This window comes from Vanacampus margaritifer, unplaced genomic scaffold (genome assembly GCF_051991255.1).
Source record: "Vanacampus margaritifer isolate UIUO_Vmar unplaced genomic scaffold, RoL_Vmar_1.0 HiC_scaffold_22, whole genome shotgun sequence".
Classification (NCBI taxonomy): domain Eukaryota; kingdom Metazoa; phylum Chordata; class Actinopteri; order Syngnathiformes; family Syngnathidae; genus Vanacampus; species Vanacampus margaritifer.
Genome location: NW_027520732.1, coordinates 1,226,257 through 1,236,408, shown reverse-complemented (window position 1 = coordinate 1,236,408; position 10,152 = coordinate 1,226,257).

The following is a 10,152-nucleotide window of genomic DNA, read 5'->3' as shown; positions in this document are numbered from 1 at the left end:
CTCTCACACCTAAACTAAACGTTGTAGACTCAAAATTTTTGCTGTATTTAGTGTATTCTAGCATCCTGAAGATGATTCCAGCATTAATTTCATTGTGCTTATGCTCATTTTGAAGATTTTGACATTTTCACCTTAAGTGTACAATCAGGGGCTGAAAACGCGTTTAAAGCAATAAAAAGTTCATTTTGGCTCTCACACCTAAACTAAACGTTGTAGACTCAAAATTTTTGCTGTATTTAGTGTATTCTAGCATCCTGAAGATGATTCCAGCATTAATTTCATTGTGCTTATGCTCATTTTGAAGATTTTGACATTTTCACCTTAAGTGTACAATCAGGGGCTGAAAACGCGTTTAAAGCAATAAAAAGTTCATTTTGGCTCTCACACCTAAACTAAACGTTGTAGACTCAAAATTTTTGCTGTATTTAGTGTATTCTAGCATCCTGAAGATGATTCCAGCATTAATTTCATTGTGCTTATGCTCATTTTTAAGATTTTGACATTTTCACCTAAAGTGCACAATCAGGCTGAAAACGCGTTTAAAGCAATAAAAAGTTCATTTTGGCTCTCACACCTAAACTAAACGTTGTAGACTCAAAATTTTTGCTGTATTTAGTGTATTCTAGCATCCTGAAGATGATTCCAGCATTAATTTCATTGTGCTTATGCTCATTTTGAAGATTTTGACATTTTCACCTAAAGTGCACAATCAGGCTGAAAACGCATTTAAAGCCATAAAAAGTTCATTTTGGCTCTCACACCTAAACAAAACGTTGTAGACTCAACATTTTTGCTGTATTTAGTGTATTCTAGCATCCTGAAGATGATTCCAGCATTAATTTCATTGTGCTTATGCTCATTTTTAAGATTTTGACATTTTCACCTAAAGTGCACAATCAGGCTGAAAACGCGTTTAAAGCAATAAAAAGTTCATTTTGGCACACAAACCTAAATTAAACGTTGTAGACTCAAAATTGTTGCTGTATTTAGTGTATTCTAGCATCCTGAAGATGATTCCAGCATTTATTTCATTGTGCTTATGCTCATTTTGAAGATTTTGACATTTTCACCTTAAGTCTACAATCAGGGGCTGAAAACGCGTTTAAAGCAATAAAAAGTTCATTTTGGCTCTCACACCTAAACTAAACGTTGTAGACTCCACATTTTTGCTGTATTTAGTGTATTCTAGCATCCTGAAGATGATTCCAGCATTAATTTCATTGTGCTTATGCTCATTTTGAAGATTTTGACATTTTCACCTTAAGTGTACAATCAGGGGCTGAAAACGCGTTTAAAGCAATAAAAAGTTCATTTTGGCTCTCACACCTAAACTAAACGTTGTAGACTCAAAATTTTTGTTGTATTTAGTGTATTCTAGCATCCTGAAGATGATTCCAGCATTAATTTCATTGTGCTTATGCTCATTTTGAAGATTTTGACATTTTCACCTAAAGTGTACAATCAGGCTGAAAACGCATTTAAAGCAATAAAAAGTTCTTTTTGGCTCTCACACCTAAACTAAACGTTGTAGACTCAAAATTTTTGCTGTATTTAGTGTATTCTAGCATCCTGAAGATGATTCCAGCATTAATTTCATTGTGCTTATGCTCATTTTGAAGATTTTGACATTTTCACCTAAAGTGCACAATCAGGCTGAAAACGCATTTAAAGCCATAAAAAGTTCATTTTGGCTCTCACACCTAAACAAAACGTTGTAGACTCAACATTTTTGCTGTATTTAGTGTATTCTAGCATCCTGAAGATGATTCCAGCATTAATTTCATTGTGCTTATGCTCATTTTTAAGATTTTGACATTTTCACCTTAAGTGTACAATCAGGGGCTGAAAACGCGTTTAAAGCAATAAAAAGTTCATTTTGGCTCTCACACCTAAACTAAACGTTGTAGACTCAAAATTTTTGCTGTATTTAGTGTATTCTAGCATCCTGAAGATGATTCCAGCATTAATTTCATTGTGCTTATGCTCATTTTTAAGATTTTGACATTTTCACCTAAAGTGCACAATCAGGCTGAAAACGCGTTTAAAGCAATAAAAAGTTCATTTTGGCTCTCACACCTAAACTAAACGTTGTAGACTCAAAATTTTTGCTGTATTTAGTGTATTCTAGCATCCTGAAGATGATTCCAGCATTTATTTCATTGTGCTTATGCTCATTTTGAAGATTTTGACATTTTCACCTTAAGTCTACAATCAGGGGCTGAAAACGCGTTTAAAGCAATAAAAAGTTCATTTTGGCTCTCACACCTAAACTAAACGTTGTAGACTCAAAATTTTTGCTGTATTTAGTGTATTCTAGCATCCTGAAGATGATTCCAGCATTAATTTCATTGTGCTTATGCTCATTTTTAAGATTTTGACATTTTCACCTAAAGTGCACAATCAGGCTGAAAACGCATTTAAAGCAATAAAAAGTTCATTTTTGCTCACAAACCTAAACTAAACGTTGTAGACTCCAAATTTTTGCTGTATTTAGTGTATTCTAGCATCCTGAAGATGATTCCAGCATTAATTTCATTGTGCTTATGCTCATTTTGAAGATTTTGACATTTTCACCTTAAGTGTACAATCAGGGGCTGAAAACGCGTTTAAAGCAATAAAAAGTTCATTTTGGCTCTCACACCTAAACTAAACGTTGTAGACTCAAAATTTTTGCTGTATTTAGTGTATTCTAGCATCCTGAAGATGATTCCAGCATTAATTTCATTGTGCTTATGCTCATTTTTAAGATTTTGACATTTTCACCTAAAGTGCACAATCAGGCTGAAAACGCGTTTAAAGCAATAAAAAGTTCATTTTGGCTCTCACACCTAAACTAAACGTTGTAGACTCAAAATTTTTGCTGTATTTAGTGTATTCTAGCATCCTGAAGATGATTCCAGCATTAATTTCATTGTGCTTATGCTCATTTTTAAGATTTTTACATTTTCACCTAAAGTGCACAATCAGGCTGAAAACGCGTTTAAAGCAATAAAAAGTTCATTTTGGCTCTCACACCTAAACTAAACGTTGTAGACTCAAAATTTTTGCTGTATTTAGTGTATTTTAGCATCCTGAAGATGATTCCAGCATTAATTTCATTGTGCTTATGCTCATTTTGAAGATTTTGACATTTTCACCTTAAGTGTACAATCAGGGGCTGAAAACGCGTTTAAAGCAATAAAAAGTTCATTTTGGCTCTCACACCTAAACTAAACCTTGTAGACTCAAAATTTTTGCTGTATTTAGTGTATTCTAGCATCCTGAAGATGATTCCAGCATTAATTTCATTGTGCTTATGCTCATTTTTAAGATTTTGACATTTTCACCTAAAGTGCACAATCAGGCTGAAAACGCGTTTAAAGCAATAAAAAGTTCATTTTGGCTCTCACACCTAAACTAAACGTTGTAGACTCAAAATTTTTGCTGTATTTAGTGTATTCTAGCATCCTGAAGATGATTCCAGCATTAATTTCATTGTGCTTATGCTCATTTTGAAGATTTTGACATTTTCACCTTAAGTGTACAATCAGGGGCTGAAAACGCGTTTAAAGCAATAAAAAGTTCATTTTGGCTCTCACACCTAAACTAAACGTTGTAGACTCAAAATTTTTGCTGTATTTAGTGTATTCTAGCATCCTGAAGATGATTCCAGCATTAATTTCATTGTGCTTATGCTCATTTTTAAGATTTTGACATTTTCACCTAAAGTGCACAATCAGGCTGAAAACGCGTTTAAAGCAATAAAAAGTTCATTTTGGCTCTCACACCTAAACTAAACGTTGTAGAATCAAAATTTTTGCTGTATTTAGTGTATTCTAGCATCCTGAAGATGATTCCAGCATTAATTTCATTGTGCTTATGCTCATTTTGAAGATTTTGACATTTTCACCTTAAGTGTACAATCAGGGGCTGAAAACGCGTTTAAAGCAATAAAAAGTTCATTTTGGCTCTCACACCTAAACTAAACGTTGTAGACTCAAAATTTTTGCTGTATTTAGTGTATTCTAGCATCCTGAAGATGATTCCAGCATTAATTTCATTGTGCTTATGCTCATTTTTAAGATTTTGACATTTTCACCTAAAGTGCACAATCAGGCTGAAAACGCGTTTAAAGCAATAAAAAGTTCATTTTGGCTCTCACACCTAAACTAAACGTTGTAGACTCAAAATTTTTGCTGTATTTAGTGTATTCTAGCATCCTGAAGATGATTCCAGCATTAATTTCATTGTGCTTATGCTCATTTTGAAGATTTTGACATTTTCACCTTAAGTGTACAATCAGGGGCTGAAAACGCGTTTAAAGCAATAAAAAGTTCATTTTGGCTCTCACACCTAAACTAAACGTTGTAGACTCAAAATTTTTGCTGTATTTAGTGTATTCTAGCATCCTGAAGATGATTCCAGCATTAATTTCATTGTGCTTATGCTCATTTTTAAGATTTTGACATTTTCACCTAAAGTGCACAATCAGGCTGAAAACGCGTTTAAAGCAATAAAAAGTTCATTTTGGCTCTCACACCTAAACTAAACGTTGTAGACTCAAAATTTTTGCTGTATTTAGTGTATTCTAGCATCCTGAAGATGATTCCAGCATTAATTTCATTGTGCTTATGCTCATTTTGAAGATTTTGACATTTTCACCTAAAGTGCACAATCAGGCTGAAAACGCATTTAAAGCCATAAAAAGTTCATTTTGGCTCTCACACCTAAACAAAACGTTGTAGACTCAACATTTTTGCTGTATTTAGTGTATTCTAGCATCCTGAAGATGATTCCAGCATTAATTTCATTGTGCTTATGCTCATTTTGAAGATTTTGACATTTTCACCTTAAGTGTACAATCAGGGGCTGAAAACGCGTTTAAAGCAATAAAAAGTTCATTTTGGCTCTCACACCTAAACTAAACGTTGTAGACTCAAAATTTTTGCTGTATTTAGTGTATTCTAGCATCCTGAAGATGATTCCAGCATTAATTGCATTGTGCTTATGCTCATTTTTAAGATTTTGACATTTTCACCTAAAGTGCACAATCAGGCTGAAAACGCGTTTAAAGCAATAAAAAGTTCATTTTGGCTCTCACACCTAAACTAAACGTTGTAGACTCAAAATTTTTGCTGTATTTAGTGTATTCTAGCATCCTGAAGATGATTCCAGCATTAATTTCATTGTGCTTATGCTCATTTTGAAGATTTTGACATTTTCACCTTAAGTGTACAATCAGGGGCTGAAAACGCGTTTAAAGCAATAAAAAGTTCATTTTGGCTCTCACACCTAAACTAAACGTTGTAGACTCAAAATTTTTGCTGTATTTAGTGTATTCTAGCATCCTGAAGATGATTCCAGCATTAATTTAATTGTGCTTATGCTCATTTTGAAGATTTTGACATTTTCACCTTAAGTGTACAATCAGGGGCTGAAAACGCGTTTAAAGCAATAAAAAGTTCATTTTGGCTCTCACACCTAAACTAAACGTTGTAGACTCAAAATTTTTGCTGTATTTAGTGTATTCTAGCATCCTGAAGATGATTCCAGCATTAATTTCACTGTGCTTATGCTCATTTTTAAGATTTTGACATTTTCACCTAAAGTGCACAATCAGGCTGAAAACGCGTTTAAAGCAATAAAAAGTTCATTTTGGCTCTCACACCTAAACTAAACGTTGTAGACTCAAAATTTTTGCTGTATTTAGTGTATTCTAGCATCCTGAAGATGATTCCAGCATTAATTTCATTGTGCTTATGCTCATTTTGAAGATTTTGACATTTTCACCTAAAGTGCACAATCAGGCTGAAAACGCATTTAAAGCCATAAAAAGTTCATTTTGGCTCTCACACCTAAACAAAACGTTGTAGACTCAACATTTTTGCTGTATTTAGTGTATTCTAGCATCCTGAAGATGATTCCAGCATTAATTTCATTGTGCTTATGCTCATTTTTAAGATTTTGACATTTTCACCTAAAGTGCACAATCAGGCTGAAAACGCGTTTAAAGCAATAAAAAGTTCATTTTGGCACACAAACCTAAATTAAACGTTGTAGACTCAAAATTGTTGCTGTATTTAGTGTGTTCTAGCATCCTGAAGATGATTCCAGCATTTATTTCATTGTGCTTATGCTCATTTTGAAGATTTTGACATTTTCACCTTAAGTCTACAATCAGGGGCTGAAAACGCGTTTAAAGCAATAAAAAGTTCATTTTGGCTCTCACACCTAAACTAAACGTTGTAGACTCCACATTTTTGCTGTATTTAGTGTATTCTAGCATCCTGAAGATGATTCCAGCATTAATTTCATTGTGCTTATGCTCATTTTGAAGATTTTGACATTTTCACCTTAAGTGTACAATCAGGGGCTGAAAACGCGTTTAAAGCAATAAAAAGTTCATTTTGGCTCTCACACCTAAACTAAACGTTGTAGACTCAAAATTTTTGTTGTATTTAGTGTATTCTAGCATCCTGAAGATGATTCCAGCATTAATTTCATTGTGCTTATGCTCATTTTGAAGATTTTGACATTTTCACCTAAAGTGCACAATCATGCTGAAAACGCATTTAAAGCAATAAAAAGTTCATTTTGGCACACAAACCTAAACTAAACGTTGTAGACTCAAAATTTTTGCTGTATTTAGTGTATTCTAGCATCCTGAAGATGATTCCAGCATTAATTTCATTGTGCTTATGCTCATTTTGAAGATTTTGACATTTTCACCTTAAGTGTACAATCAGGGGCTGAAAACGCGTTTAAAGCAATAAAAAGTTCATTTTGGCTCTCACACCTAAACTAAACGTTGTAGACTCAAAATTTTTGCTGTATTTAGTGTATTCTAGCATCCTGAAGATGATTCCAGCATTAATTTCATTGTGCTTATGCTCATTTTTAAGATTTTGACATTTTCACCTAAAGTGCACAATCAGGCTGAAAACGCGTTTAAAGCAATAAAAAGTTCATTTTGGCTCTCACACCTAAACTAAACGTTGTAGACTCAAAATTTTTGCTGTATTTAGTGTATTCTAGCATCCTGAAGATGATTCCAGCATTAATTTCATTGTGCTTATGCTCATTTTGAAGATTTTGACATTTTCACCTAAAGTGCACAATCAGGCTGAAAACGCATTTAAAGCCATAAAAAGTTAATTTTGGCTCTCACACCTAAACAAAACGTTGTAGACTCAACATTTTTGCTGTATTTAGTGTATTCTAGCATCCTGAAGATGATTCCAGCATTAATTTCATTGTGCTTATGCTCATTTTTAAGATTTTGACATTTTCACCTTAAGTGTACAATCAGGGGCTGAAAACGCGTTTAAAGCAATAAAAAGTTCATTTTGGCTCTCACACCTAAACTAAACGTTGTAGACTCAAAATTTTTGCTGTATTTAGTGTATTCTAGCATCCTGAAGATGATTCCAGCATTAATTTCATTGTGCTTATGCTCATTTTTAAGATTTTGACATTTTCACCTAAAGTGCACAATCAGGCTGAAAACGCGTTTAAAGCAATAAAAAGTTCATTTTGGCTCTCACACCTAAACTAAACGTTGTAGACTCAAAATTGTTGCTGTATTTAGTGTATTCTAGCATCCTGAAGATGATTCCAGCATTAATTTCATTGTGCTTATGCTCATTTTGAAGATTTTGACATTTTCACCTTAAGTGTACAATCAGGGGCTGAAAACGCGTTTAAAGCAATAAAAAGTTCATTTTGGCTCTCACACCTAAACTAAACGTTGTAGACTCAACATTTTTGCTGTATTTAGTGTATTCTAGCATCCTGAAGATGATTCCAGCATTAATTTCATTGTGCTTATGCTCATTTTTAAGATTTTGACATTTTCACCTAAAGTGCACAATCAGGCTGAAAACGCGTTTAAAGCAATAAAAAGTTCATTTTGGCTCTCACACCTAAACTAAACGTTGTAGACTCAAAATTTTTGCTGTATTTAGTGTATTCTAGCATCCTGAAGATGATTCCAGCATTAATTTCATTGTGCTTATGCTCATTTTGAAGATTTTGACATTTTCACCTAAAGTGCACAATCAGGCTGAAAACGCATTTAAAGCCATAAAAAGTTCATTTTGGCTCTCACACCTAAACAAAACGTTGTAGACTCAACATTTTTGCTGTATTTAGTGTATTCTAGCATCCTGAAGATGATTCCAGCATTAATTTCATTGTGCTTATGCTCATTTTGAAGATTTTGACATTTTCACCTTAAGTGTACAATCAGGGGCTGAAAACGCGTTTAAAGCAATAAAAAGTTCATTTTGGCTCTCACACCTAAACTAAACCTTGTAGACTCAAAATTTTTGCTGTATTTAGTGTATTCTAGCATCCTGAAGATGATTCCAGCATTAATTTCATTGTGCTTATGCTCATTTTTAAGATTTTGACATTTTCACCTAAAGTGCACAATCAGGCTGAAAACGCGTTTAAAGCAATAAAAAGTTCATTTTGGCTCTCACACCTAAACTAAACGTTGTAGACTCAAAATTTTTGCTGTATTTAGTGTATTCTAGCATCCTGAAGATGATTCCAGCATTAATTTCATTGTGCTTATGCTCATTTTGAAGATTTTGACATTTTCACCTTAAGTGTACAATCAGGGGCTGAAAACGCGTTTAAAGCAATAAAAAGTTCATTTTGGCTCTCACACCTAAACTAAACGTTGTAGACTCAAAATTTTTGCTGTATTTAGTGTATTCTAGCATCCTGAAGATGATTCCAGCATTAATTTCATTGTGCTTATGCTCATTTTTAAGATTTTGACATTTTCACCTAAAGTGCACAATCAGGCTGAAAACGCGTTTAAAGCAATAAAAAGTTCATTTTGGCTCTCACACCTAAACTAAACGTTGTAGACTCAAAATTTTTGCTGTATTTAGTGTATTCTAGCATCCTGAAGATGATTCCAGCATTAATTTCATTGTGCTTATGCTCATTTTGAAGATTTTGACATTTTCACCTAAAGTGCACAATCAGGCTGAAAACGCATTTAAAGCCATAAAAAGTTCATTTTGGCTCTCACACCTAAACAAAACGTTGTAGACTCAACATTTTTGCTGTATTTAGTGTATTCTAGCATCCTGAAGATGATTCCAGCATTAATTTCATTGTGCTTATGCTCATTTTTAAGATTTTGACATTTTCACCTTAAGTGTACAATCAGGGGCTGAAAACGCGTTTAAAGCAATAAAAAGTTCATTTTGGCTCTCACACCTAAACTAAACGTTGTAGACTCAAAATTTTTGCTGTATTTAGTGTATTCTAGCATCCTGAAGATGATTCCAGCATTAATTTCATTGTGCTTATGCTCATTTTTAAGATTTTGACATTTTCACCTTAAGTGCACAATCAGGCTGAAAACGCATTTAAAGCAATAAAAAGTTCATTTTGGCACACAAACCTAAACTAAACGTTGTAGACTCAAAATTGTTGCTGTATTTAGTGTATTCTAGCATCCTGAAGATGATTCCAGCATTTATTTCATTGTGCTTATGCTCATTTTGAAGATTTTGACATTTTCACCTTAAGTGTACAATCAGGGGCTGAAAACGCGTTTAAAGCAATAAAAAGTTCATTTTGGCTCTCACACCTAAACTAAACGTTGTAGACTCAAAATTTTTGCTGTATTTAGTGTATTCTAGCATCCTGAAGATGATTCCAGCATTAATTTCATTGTGCTTATGCTCATTTTTAAGATTTTGACATTTTCACCTAAAGTGCACAATCAGGCTGAAAACGCATTTAAAGCAATAAAAAGTTCATTTTTGCTCACAAACCTAAATTAAACGTTGTAGACTCCAAATTTTTGCTGTATTTAGTGTATTCTAGCATCCTGAAGATGATTCCAGCATTAATTTCATTGTGCTTATGCTCATTTTTAAGATTTTGACATTTTCACCTAAAGTGCACAATCAGGCTGAAAACGCGTTTAAAGCAATAAAAAGTTCATTTTGGCTCTCACACCTAAACTAAACGTTGTAGACTCAAAATTTTTGCTGTATTTAGTGTATTCTAGCATCCTGAAGATGATTCCAGCATTAATTTCATTGTGCTTATGCTCATTTTGAAGATTTTGACATTTTCACCTAAAGTGCACAATCAGGCTGAAAACGCATTTAAAGCCATAAAAAGTTCATTTTGGCTCTCACA